General features: G+C 39.5%; 1 long non-coding RNA gene across 1 annotated transcript; it reads left to right on the top strand.

The window, feature by feature from the left end:
* Window positions 1–1,364: 1,364 nt before the first annotated feature.
* LOC122641533 lies at window positions 1,365–11,843 on the top strand. The gene is made up of 2 exons (XR_006329924.1): window positions 1,365–1,422; window positions 11,343–11,843. It is a non-coding gene; the product is annotated as an uncharacterized LOC122641533 (long non-coding RNA).
* Window positions 11,844–12,770: the final 927 nt, after the last annotated feature.

Here is a 12,770-nt window from a genome sequence, read left to right as displayed (position 1 = left end):
TGTTATCTTTCTTGGAAACTTTTTGGGGGTTGGAAAATTAGGTCGGCACACATGATCGCTGGAAGACATGTTAATGGTTTTGGGGTGGAGAAGATTGGTATTAGGCGGTTCCTTGGAAATCAAGGTTCAGGTAAGCGGAATCGGCAACTGGGTCGGCATCAATTGATTTCGATTCTGACAGTTGAGATTGGCCTCAATCGATTCTGATTCTGAGTCTGATAGCCTGAATCGATCTAAACCATAGAAACCCTCCCTCTATGATTAGTTAATTCGGATGGATAAGAGTTAGGATCGGATTCGGTTTCTACCAATTTTGAATCCGGTTTCTAAAACCCTGTCAAAAATTATTTTGGAAATAAGAAAATTGGTATTTTTTTTTATTTTTATTTTTATTTTTTGGTAAATAGAAAATTAGTATATTGTATGGCGTCATTGTTGGATCCTTTGGGTTCCTCATTTTCCTCCTTTAATCTTAGTTTTAAAACTACACTAATGTTCTACTTAATTTATGGAAGTTAAATTATCAACTAGTGGAATTGAACTCTCAAATTTTAGTTATTAGGACTTCAAAAAATATCAAGTACGTAAATTCTTCATTAAATCATAATTGAGGTGAATCATCAAAACTACCTAGCTAGTTAATTATCCTCAAAATAGATCATTCTTGTCCACATGGTATGAAAATCACTCACTAACACAGTTAACGTCACTCATTTTTAACGGTTACAATGTTGAAGGCAGGGTTTCAAGAATCGAAATCAGATCGGTCTCTAATTGACCGAACTTGTTCCCTATTCCAATTGATTCACAGCGGTTGATCCATGTAAGGTTTATAGGATTCCGATTAATTATAGCTGAATCAAAATCAGCCTAAGCCGGATCCAAATTCCAAGTTTAATAACTTTGGTTGAAGTATAGTCGTATAGAGGAGCATGGATTTAATTTATAGTATCTGTTGTTGTCGGCATGATACCAATACTGATATACATCGATCACAGCCGAGATACCGATACTGATACCAATAAAAATAGACTAGAGGAGACCAAAAATCTATTCGAACCGACTAACGTTTAAAAGATCAAACGGTAGGACAACAACCAATGCACCCACTTGTTAATTTGACTGACAATCCTGCAGTCTCCCAATCACGAAAGAATACGAAACTCTCATGACTGAGCCACACCTTATTAATTAGTCACACGCTAAAACCCGTGCGTTGGTCTACCTTCAAGAAGAATCCGGGAGAGTGAGTCAAGTGCTTACCGGACAAAAGAGTGGAATCCACGCGCCGTTATAAAGACAGGAAAACCGACAGAGTTCCGATCTCCATTTTCTCTCTCACTAATTAACACTGATATACACAGAAAACTTCCTTTCACAATTTTCGTAAGATCTCAGCAACTGAATCTGCATTCTCTTTCTGTCGACCGAGCAAAACTTCCTGCGACTGCAACTTAGCAATGACACAGATCATCAGTACTTCCTCCATGGCCACCGTGCTTTTTATCAAGGAATGAGAAGATACAGAGATTTTGGGAATGTTTCTCACACAGAGCATGAGAAGACAAACTGCTTTCATTTATATAGAAACAGCAAATAGCTTAAGTTACATATTGTACTTACACGTGGACATGAGAGGACCACGTGGACTATGATGTCAGAATCAGAAAAATGAACACACTAACTAACTGCTAACTGCTGTGAGGATGGAATAAACAGAGTGATTAGTGATCTAAGAGCCACCTTCTCTCTAACAAAATGGTAATTGATCTCTATATGTTTAGTCCGAGCATGTAAAATAGGATTCACCGTTAAATGCAAGGCACTGATATTATCACAGTACATGGTTGTAGGCTTGGACTAAGAAACACCAATATCTCGAAGAACAAAAGATAGCCAAGTCAATTCAGCAGTTGTGCAAGCTATGGCCCTATACTCGGCCTCAGTACTTGAACGGTCAACTGTTGGTTGCTTCATAGCTCTCCAGAAAATATAAATAGAGTCTAAGAAAGTACAAAACCCAGTTGTGGAGCTGCAAGTGAGAGGGCAGCCAGCCCAATCCGAATCTGAATAGGCAGACAAATCAAGGGAACTATCCCACAAGATACGCATTCCATGATTCAGAGTACCACTGACATAGCGAAGTATATGTTTCACCATCCTGAAGTGAGAGAGAGTAGGACAATGCATATGTTGACAAACGGTATTCACAACAAACGACAAGTCTGGTCTGGTCATAGTGAGGTCCTGAAGTGATCCTACCAGCCTTCGATACAAAGTGGGAGTTGAAAACAAAACATCTGTGGCAAAGTCGGATGATGTAGGAAGACTCATTGGAGTAGAAATGCGCTTGAGAGCAAAACTTCCTTCGACTGCAACTTAGCAATTGCACAGATCATCAGTACTTCCTCCATGGCTACCGTGCTTTTCTGCATCTTCGCCTTCTTCTTTGTTGCTGCGATTGTTTCTGTTGACGAGTCTTCGGCGGCGTTGCCTTCGAGTGAGGCAAGAGCTGTGTTTGCATTGCCAATATACTCTGCTATTCTCAGCTCGTCTCTCGTCTTGTCTTTCTTCACTCTCTTCAAGCATTAGATCATGATATGCTGCGTTCCCTTTTGGTTTCTGCGATCTTGTTCCGTTTCTTTGTTTTTTTGATGGAGTAGATCTCCGGAAGCATTAGAGAATAACTAATTTTTCCCGCACTTTTTTTTGGGGAGATTTATTTATGGGAAATTTACACATACCACCCCTGAGGTTTGACGGAAGGATATTTTCACCCCCTAGTTTTGGAAAATTTTGCGTACTCCCCTGAGGTTTGCAAACAGTAACAAATAAGCCCATTCCATCAGTTCATGACTAACACTGTTAAAAATTAGATTTGAACCAATAGAATTGCCCTTTCAAGAAAAACCCAAAAAATAAAAACAAAACCTGCAACTCATCTTCCCCAAAATCGATTGGGGAAGATGAGTTGCAACCTGCTAAACCTCTTTTATTTTATTTGTCTTCTGTTTCTTTATTGTTTCTTTCTTCCCTCCCCTGTTCCTCCTTCCTCTGTATGTATGCGTTTGTATTTTTGCTTACTAACTAAGTAGAAGAGAAAGAGAAAGAGAAGAGCAGAGGAGTTCAAGGAAAGGGAGAAAACGGGTGGTGTGGGCAGGAGACCCGATGCAAGCGCGAGAAGTGAGACTTGGGATTTGAGGCAACAATGTCGATGCCCAGCTCGAGGCAACTACGGCAGCAAAAACAACCACCACCATCACCACCCTGTTACATCCACAACAATATTCACAGAACCCCCACCTTCGTCGTTGCCATTGTTGTCGTTGTCTCAATTGCATTAGCATTTCATGTCGGATCATCAGAAGCCGTTACCGCCGGCAACCATGAAGCACTCGCACTGCTCTCATGGATACATGATTCTACTGTATCCTCTGCATTCCACGACTGGAACCCCCAAGACCCAAACCCTTGTAAGTGGACTTACATCTCTTGCTCTGCTCATGGCTTCGTCACCCAAATTACTATCAAATCCATCCAGCTTGCCCTCCCTGTCCCTTCCAATCTCTCCTCCTTCGCTTTCCTGGAACAGCTCATTATCTCCGATGCCAACCTCACCGAAACTATCCCTGCTGACATTGAAGACTTCCCTTCACTCACAGTCCTCGACCTCAGCTCCAATAGTCTCGTGGGTAGCATTCCTGCAAGTATCGGTAAGCTGAGGAACCTCCAAGACTTGATTTTGAACTCCACCTCGGGCATCAAAGGAAAGCCAGGGAGTGATGGTGAACAAATCAGAGTTTAGGGTTAGGGTTTGAGGGTGAAGCAAAAGTGATGGTGAAGATGGTGATGATTCGGTTCAGGCAAAGAGGTTGAAGAGGAGTGATTGAATGGCAAACGTTTTAACAAATCAATGGGGCGCTGGGATGGTTGCAACTCATCTTCCCTAATTGATTTTGGGGAAGATGAGTTGTAGGTTTTTTTTTTTTTTTTTTTTTTTTTTTGGGGGGGGGAGGGGTGTTCTTCTTAGAAGGGTCATTCCGTCAATTCAAGTCTAATTTTTAATAGTGTTAATCATGAACTGACAGAATGGGCTTATTTGTTACCGTTTACAAACCTCAGAGGGGGTACGTAGAATTTTTCAAAACTGGGGGGTGAAAATATCCTTTCGTCAAACCTCAAGGGTAGTATGTGTAAATTTTCCTTTATTTATTTATCATGTATATCACTCGGTTGTATGCAATTCATCAGTTAATTCTATTTATTACACCATTATATCGATCTAAAATGTTAAGCTTGGGTTTCGCAAGATGAGTACGTTTTCGTATCCTAAATAATCTGTTTGAACTTTTATTAGAACGGAGTAGTGGAGGCAGGAGATGTTTGGATCGACGGATCTGATTCGAGTGGCCTTGTTTATATTCTCTCAAATATCAAAACCCGCTTGAGGGTTACAGTAATAATTTTGGATGACCCCCATATCAATATGCTCAGAAGTTCACTTTAAAAGCTGGTGGGATGAATGAACATAGAGAATAGCTTATTAGGATTTTTTTTATGTTTTTTTCTTTTCAATTTTTTGGGGTTAAAGGGCTTAATTGGATTGGACTCCCAATCTCCCATAGAGCCGAGGTGGCCTAAGTTTGATAACCTATAATCAAACCATGGTTTTATGAAACCCTCACGAGTCATGTCTTTCCTTTTGAAAAGGACCACTCTTGTCTTGTGGGCTCTCTCTCTCCTCAGAGAGAAACATCCATACATGGGAAAGCCCCGAAGCCTAGATTTAAAATTTGAGATTAAATCCTGACCATATGTTATACTTGACATACCTTTTTGTATAGACATCTTGAAATATTAATTTACTTCTATAAATAGAGGGTGAGTTGGTAGTCCGTTCATTCATTCTTTTATGGGTAAAATACACGTACCTCCTAAAATGTATCCAATATTCTTCATACCCCCTAAGGTTGCACGACAAGTCCACACGCACTCTCCGAAAATTCAACATACCACTCCTACTTTTCAATCTAAAGCCATTTAAATCCACACCGTTAATTTTAAGCGTTAAATGCTAACGTTAAAAAGGTAAAATATAATTTTACCCTTTGTAGAATCAAATTACCAAAATACCCTTAAGTTAAATAATAAAAAAAAAGAATCTTTCAAAATGTAAAATTCTCAAATCACCCTTTCCCCCTTTCCCTTTCGCTATCGAACTCCCTCAACCTTAGTTCAACGGTGCCCCATATCATCTTCTCCGATTGTTTGAACTTGTTGGAGGCTTGGAGCTCCCCTTCATCTTCTCCGATCGTTGAAGACAGAGACACTCTAGTGTGCATCTGACAGCTGGAGGAACTTGAGGTCCGTGTTCCAAGCCGTTGGATGCACTCTGGAGAGGATTTGGCCCGTTAAAAAATGGACCTGGGTCCATTCGTATATAAAAAAAGATGAAGAGAAGAGAGAGTGCCAAAAAAAAAATAAAAAGAAATAAAAACATTTTTCCTTCTTAACAAATTTCTAAAAGACACATCAGAGTTGATTAGTAACCAGCTAAGCAGCCATATGGCAAAGAATAGAGGTGGGGAAAAACTCTGAATAGGCCACAGCCAACTCCAGCTCGGATGCCTTTAAACAAATATTTTGTTGAAATTATTTTCTTTTTATTACCTTATGGGGGATGGGGGTGTTGGGGGGAGGTGGGCCCAAATTCTGAGTGGCCCACAGCCGAATCCAGTTCGGCCCATGTGATACTTTCTATTTTCTTTCTTGTAAGCGAACTGTTCAAAGCTTATTGTGGGACCCAGACTCCCAGTCTCCCACTATATATACACACACACGCGCACTCATGTACTGATATAATAGTTTCGGCTCTATCTTTCTTAAGCAGCAATGGCAGGAAGCAACAGTTTTGTGGCTAAAATTCTGTTCTGCGTCGTTGTGGTGTTGGCTATGGCCGCGGCGTCGATGGTGTCGGGGGTGGAAGATGTAGAAATGGCACCAGCGCCTGCTCCAGCTTCCATGGAGAAAGGAGATGGCTTCGTATCTCCCATCTCCTCTGCCCTTCTCTGCTTGTCCCTGCTCTTCTCTCTCTATTGAACCACTAAATCGTTTATACTCTCATCACATCATTTTTTTTATTTATTTATTTTATGGATGGGGCTTACTTTTCTGTTGATCGATTGTTTGTTTCTACTCAAGGAAATAGGATGGAAGTACCAACTTTGAAAGTAGAGGATCCGGATCCATTTTGAATAAGATCCAGGTTTAATTGATTTTTGAAGTCTTTGACCCGTGTCTCAAATTTCAAGTAGTATTTTCTTCTTTCTTCCTATTTTTGAGGTTTCTTCTGCAATTTTGTTCACACTGTTTCAGAAATAGATCCCGATAATGGACATTTCAACTCGTTCAATTTTTGGGATTTTGGGACAAGATTGTTGGGTTTTGATATCGGATGGGCCAACTCTAGGGTTTTTGGAAACCGATCCAATCGATAGGACCGTTTTGTCTCCTAATTTTGAGTTTAAAATCCTTGATGCATACTATCCTAAGACTATATGCAACCAAAGTTATAGGTATCAGTGCTATCTGTTGTATCAGTCTTGGATGATTTAGATATTGATATGGATTGGCTAGAGTTGGATCGTATCGGACCGGTATCAGGCGTAATATCAAAATTGAATCACTTTTTGGCCAATTCATCTAATATATATGATAGCATATATTTTTTGTGGTGGAAAAGGGTGAGCACATTGCTAGTGTACCATAAGCTAGCACCCATTGTGTCTCTCTTCCCTTTTTTGTAATGACCCATTTGCCTCTCGTGAATGATATCTCATCCTACACTTCCATTGGTGCCAACACACTAGTTTATTGTATAGAAGCGGTGTGTGCCTATCCTTCCCCTATTTTTTTAGGAGAACAAGAAATAAAATTAACTAAATATAAAAAAATAAATACATCATCTTCAAAAGTTATAGATAACCTATCTACTTGGATTCTAATACCTAACTTATTATAGAGACCATATAATCATCCTTGCAAATAATACAAGCAACTAGCATTGACATTATGAGAAACTATATTCATCAAGAATCTAAATAGTTCTAATGGCCATCCAGCTTGACAGTCTTGCGTCAATCAGCCACGAAGGTCAGAGTCTTTCCTTTCTCCATTGCTCGTTGCAGGCCTTGAAATACCCTTCTTGCTTTTGGTGCCAACCTGTGCCTTGTACATCCATTACTCAAACTAGCAAATTGAAATTTGGAATTAAAGAGCATAGTAGATGCCCATCCGCTAACAGTTGTTGAATAAAAAGAGAACCATCACAATTCAGATTGAGCTAAAATGTTGGGAGTGTTTTCTGTGCCGGTGGCGTAAGCTATGTCAAGACACATGGGGGTGAGCGAAATGATCATCCTGTCTCCTTAAATGGCAGGCCCATATGTCTGGGCACAGGCTACGCTGCGGCATAGAGAACATCACCCCATAATGTCATAGATAGATAGATAGAAAATGATGAGTCTACCTCTACTCATGCACCTAATTTGAGGGTGGTCCATTGGATAACCACATCGCAAATATTAGGTGGATTATATTGCAAATCTTGGCAACAAATTTCAAATTTCATATTTGTGCTGTTAAAGTTTTGTGAGGAGTCCAAACGTTTTGGACCAAATCATCATGTTCCAAATTATTTCCGTTCCATCACGAAAAAAAACATTTAAAAAATTTTTTTATGTTTTTTTTACAGATTATTTTGTTTAATAAATTTTAATAAAATTTGTTATGACTGATTATATTAGTCACTTGTCAGGTATTTAACCGATGTACTAAAATTTTTCAGAGTAGATTGATCATGTATAATCAAATTATTTAATTTATTCTTGGTTGAGCTTGTGCAATTTAGCATCATAATCCAAATTGCACACATCAAACACATAAAAATATTGGAGAAAAAAAATTCTATGTAAGATATCTCTCTCCTGTCCCCACTTGAAAAGATAGCTCAACCCCCTAATACAGAGGAGAGAGATAAATATATGGGAGTGTTGGCGTAGATGCAACCAAACAGGTTAATTTCTTTTTCTTTATTTTATTTTAAAATTTTTACATACACACTCTTTTTTATCCACTCGGGTCACTACCAAAATCCCGATCGGAGTAATTTAGCTGACCAGGCATCTTAATGTTTAGGCTGTCTGTCGAATTATCGCACTAGCAGGCTAGCAGCTAGCCGTTGGGGGCATTCATTGTGTGAGATTTGATAAAGCAAGCTTTTGTGCTCACATGACATGACTTGGCAAAAGCTGATTTACTAAGACAGCATCGAAAGGAAGAGACAAAAGATGGGCCCACAAACATAATGGACTTGTGGGAAAGAATCTCCTTCACTGGCACCTAGATATCTTTCAGACTGTCACATGGTTTGTTTAGGGTTTAGAAGATCGGAATCAGATCAGCTGGTTCGTTTGGATTGGAAAATTTCCAAGGTTGAGATCAATCCTGATTTTGATCAATCTGTATCGATCGATTCATATTGGATTTCTTGGATTAGTACATATTTTTGACCGATTATGATCAATTCTTAGTCGATCCAGATCGATTATCATTCGATCAAAATCCTAATTGTGTTATTTAAAACCCTTGGTTAGTGAGATGAATCCAAGAATTTGGACTGAAAGATCTCAAGGTCCCTTCTGGGCTTCCGCTAACCCATTAGTGGGTCTTTAGTCACCTCTCAATGGATCATGTATAGCCTCTTATAACTTATAATTATAAGCCCTTGAAAAAAAAAGGGGTGATGTTCTTGTTCGGGAGTGCACAGGGGTGCAAGCTGCACGCTTACACCTAGCCACATGGGGCGGAATGGGCGCATCATTTCGTTCATCATTAAGGGCGTTTTTTATTTTTTTTTATTTTTTTTAACATCCCATGTTAAGGTTGAGTGTAAATGAAGTTTTCCAAGTAATGAATCAAAGCATTGAAAAATAAGAGAATCCCTACATAAACATTTCCTACTACATCACTTATTTTCAATTAAATGTACTTAAATATATTATATATATATATATGGTATGTAGGATCAGACAAACTTGATTATTGTTGCCCACGATAAAAATTAATGTATTATGCTTTTGTGAGAATATATATAATGAAGAGATATGGGCACCGACTGAATACTATCAATCAAATGATTGAAAGCTAATAATTGTGTATCTATCAGGGGGAAAAAACCAATAATTGTAGGGGCTATCTGAAATGGTTCTGGAATCGGATCAATATCGGCATTGATTGCTAGCTGATCCTAGGCCGGGGATTGGTATCGGTCTCTAGATCAAACATTGATAAAAAAACAAAAAACAAAACTGTAGGCCGATATGGATTGAGCCGGGCAAATACGAGCCAATACAGACCTATCCTAACCCATACTAGGCCAATCCGAATCATTATGGGGTCCAATCCCAAAAATTTATATTTGCAAACCTCACAGTCCGGTTCCAAACCAATTCAAACCAATCCAGATCAGTATTGATAGAGATTATTGATACCAATGGACCGATCCTATATCAATTCCCTGAACCATGGTTCCCACAGGGATGGGGGACAAGGGGGAATAATAGGATGTCAAGCATCCAATGGGGGAAGAGTTGAACAAGGGACCACACCCCACCCCAACTCAACTTTTATAATGTGTTGGATAATTGAATAGGGACAAATTGATAAGGAAAGACCTGAAAATGATTCTGATTCTGCTAACAGGATTGGTTTCAATCGATAATGTCAAGATCAGTCCCGGTCGATTTCGATTCTGACTTTGAGGATCAGCCTTAATTGATTCTGATTCTGGCTATCGGAATTGGCTTCAACCCTAAAAGCCTTCTTAGATAGACCGATGCACATCAGCAGGAATTGAAATCATCCATCGATCCGATTCTGAATTTTAAACCCTAGTAAAAAAATGGTTCTGGGAGGAGAAAATTGGTATATTGAACGGGGTCTGAATCCTTTGGCCCCTCATTTTCTCCTTGAACCCTAGTTTTAAAACTACATTAATCTCCTAATTAAATCATGGAAGTTAGGTTATCAACTAAGTATAACCTCTCAAATTTTATTTATTAGGATTCAAAAACAATACATTAAGTAATTCTCCAATAGTTTACTAGAATAAAATCAATTACAATTGAGGTGGATGATCACAATTAATAAGTTAATATCCAAAAAAGTTCCCTCAAGATAGATCGAATCAGCTAATTTGGCTTGGAATCGACCAATTCTGATCAATCTAGAACACCAGATTTATATTTCGTTTCTATGGTTCAAAACGGTTTCAACCAATTCCCGATCATTTCCAATTGAATTGAAATCAATTGGATCCGACCAAAATCTCAATTTTGAAAATTATAACCTTCATTGAAGGGGAAGAGGGATACAATTTTCAGAATAAGTATCAGATCGATCGAATCATTTAATATTAGATCAGTTGTATCGGCCAATTCATATTGGTAGCAATTGTATACCAGAATCGATACTTCATCAATATAAATGAGCCCACATGATACAAATATATTTTTCTATATAATTGAAGAACAAGAGATCATTGCTTGATTGTGTAGCCTCAGCACTATCAGCACCACATAGTATAGGCCAATGAGAACACACGTTCGAGCATCAAGACGGATGGGTTTTTTTTATATTTTTTGACAAAAATATCGTGGATTAAATCAGAGACGGGAAAGAGCCGAGGAGGAGACCAAATCTATCTATCCATCTTTCTCTTTACCCTTTCGTGCTTTCTTCGCTAATCTTTGAACTATTCCGCAATTACCGCAGGAATGGGCTCACGCATATGCCGTATGGGACGCGGATTGCTTGTCACCCACAACCCCACGACCCACGACCAATCAAACGTTACTTCTTTTGACCGTCAAAGGGCTTAAAGCAACGCTCTTTAGCCAAACCCACTAACGTGTCATTGATCAGACGGTTGGCTAACAATTCTTATTTTCCACGTGTCTCACTGTCAGACCAATCTTAAGGTATCCGATGACGAAGAAACACGGAACTGTCACACGACTGAGCTACACCTTATTAATCACCCACTCAAACCGTGTCCACCTTCGTGAAGAATCCGCGAGTTAGGCCTTTCGGGCATGTTACGCCATCCATCCAAACGGTTCAAAAAAATGTGGGCCCCATAGAGTCCCATCTACTTCGGCTCCTCCTTATAAATACCCAAACACCCAGACCCTTCTCTTCATATCTCGCACTCTCTCTCACTCTCACATTTACAGAGACAGAGTATTGCTTCTACCACTTTCTGCAGATCTCAGCAACTGAAGCTTCTCTCTCTCTATCTCGACCGAGCAAACGCTTTCTTCGACTGCAACTCAGCAATGGCACAGATCAGATCTTTCTCCATGACTACCGTTCTGTTCTGCATCTTCTCCATCTTGTCTGCGGTTGCTATGGTTTCGGCCCAGGAAGCTCCGGCGCCGTCGCCTTCGGCTGTGACAGGAGCTGGAGTAGAGTTGCCAATTTCCGCTGCCATTCTCACCTCTTCTCTCCTCTTGTCTTTCTTCGCTCTTTTCAAGCATTAGATTATGATATGCTGCGTTCCCTTTTGGCTGCTGTGATCGTGTTTCGTTTCTTGGTTTTTTCGATGGAGTAGATCTCCGGTAACAGCAGAGAATAATTTATTTTCCCCCCACTTTGTTTTTGGGGAGATTTATTTATTGATTCTTTATTTATTTTCCATGTATATCACTATATTGTAGCCGATTCATACATACACTTCCATGGATTGTTTCTGATCTTAAATTCATCTGTTATTTCTATTTATTATTATTTGGATTTAAAATGTTTGGCTTTGGCTTCGCAAGATGAATCCTTTTTCGTATTTTTCATACTCTGGTTGCAGTTTTAATAGAAATAGAATTAGAGTAAAACTGAGTAGAGGATCTGATTCGTATGGTCCTGTTTGATTTCTCAAAGGATTGGAGTAATTTAGGCTGCCTCCCAGAGTTCCCAATGGCTTTTCAAATCATTGTGATCATAGGTGAGGAGAACAGATTTGATTTAGCCTTATTTCTGTAAAGCTTTATAAATCAGAAGTCCACCTCATCTTAGGATTCCAAACGACACCATTACTGGGGAAATGGGAAACCTGTAAATCTATGGCTCTGTGTCTCAGTTACTGGGAGCACTATTAAAATCTACACTGTGGGATGAAGAATGAACAGAGAACATACCTTTAAAAACTGGAAAAGCTAACTGGGATTGAATTCCCCAGAGGGCCAGAGCAGTCGAGCAAAGTTTTAAAAACCTGGAATCATAGTAGAATATCCTCAACAACGGTTTAAAAGCCTGGAATCACAGTAGATTGATTAGCCTATAAAAAAAGGGGAAGGGGGGGGGGGGGGGGGGAAGATTTAAGAGCATTCATGGCCTCAAAATGAGCTAGTCCGAATTGAGTCCAACTTGAGTGTTTAGTTAGAATGTATTGAGTAATTTCAGTACTCTTAAGGAATAGTTAATTTCGTGGACAAGAAGGGTTTCAAAATTTTTGGGTAGTTAGCAGGGGTGCAGGTTTGGCCATGTTGACCTGAGCCCGTCCTAAGCCCGAACAGCTTGGGGTGATATACACTGGCCTGAGGGTAAATGGTTGGGGAATTTCTGGGTCTTAGCCAACGCCGGGTCAGGCCAAGGTTGAGGTCTTCAGATGAGCTCAGCCTGTCTTCTTCTTCCTTATGTTCTTTCTTCTCCCCCCT

The sequence above is a fragment of the Telopea speciosissima genome, chromosome 10, assembly GCF_018873765.1.
Source record: "Telopea speciosissima isolate NSW1024214 ecotype Mountain lineage chromosome 10, Tspe_v1, whole genome shotgun sequence".
Taxonomy (NCBI): domain Eukaryota; kingdom Viridiplantae; phylum Streptophyta; class Magnoliopsida; order Proteales; family Proteaceae; genus Telopea; species Telopea speciosissima.
The sequence above is the reverse complement of the archived record's forward strand: the minus strand, read 5'-3'. Positions and strand labels throughout refer to the sequence as shown.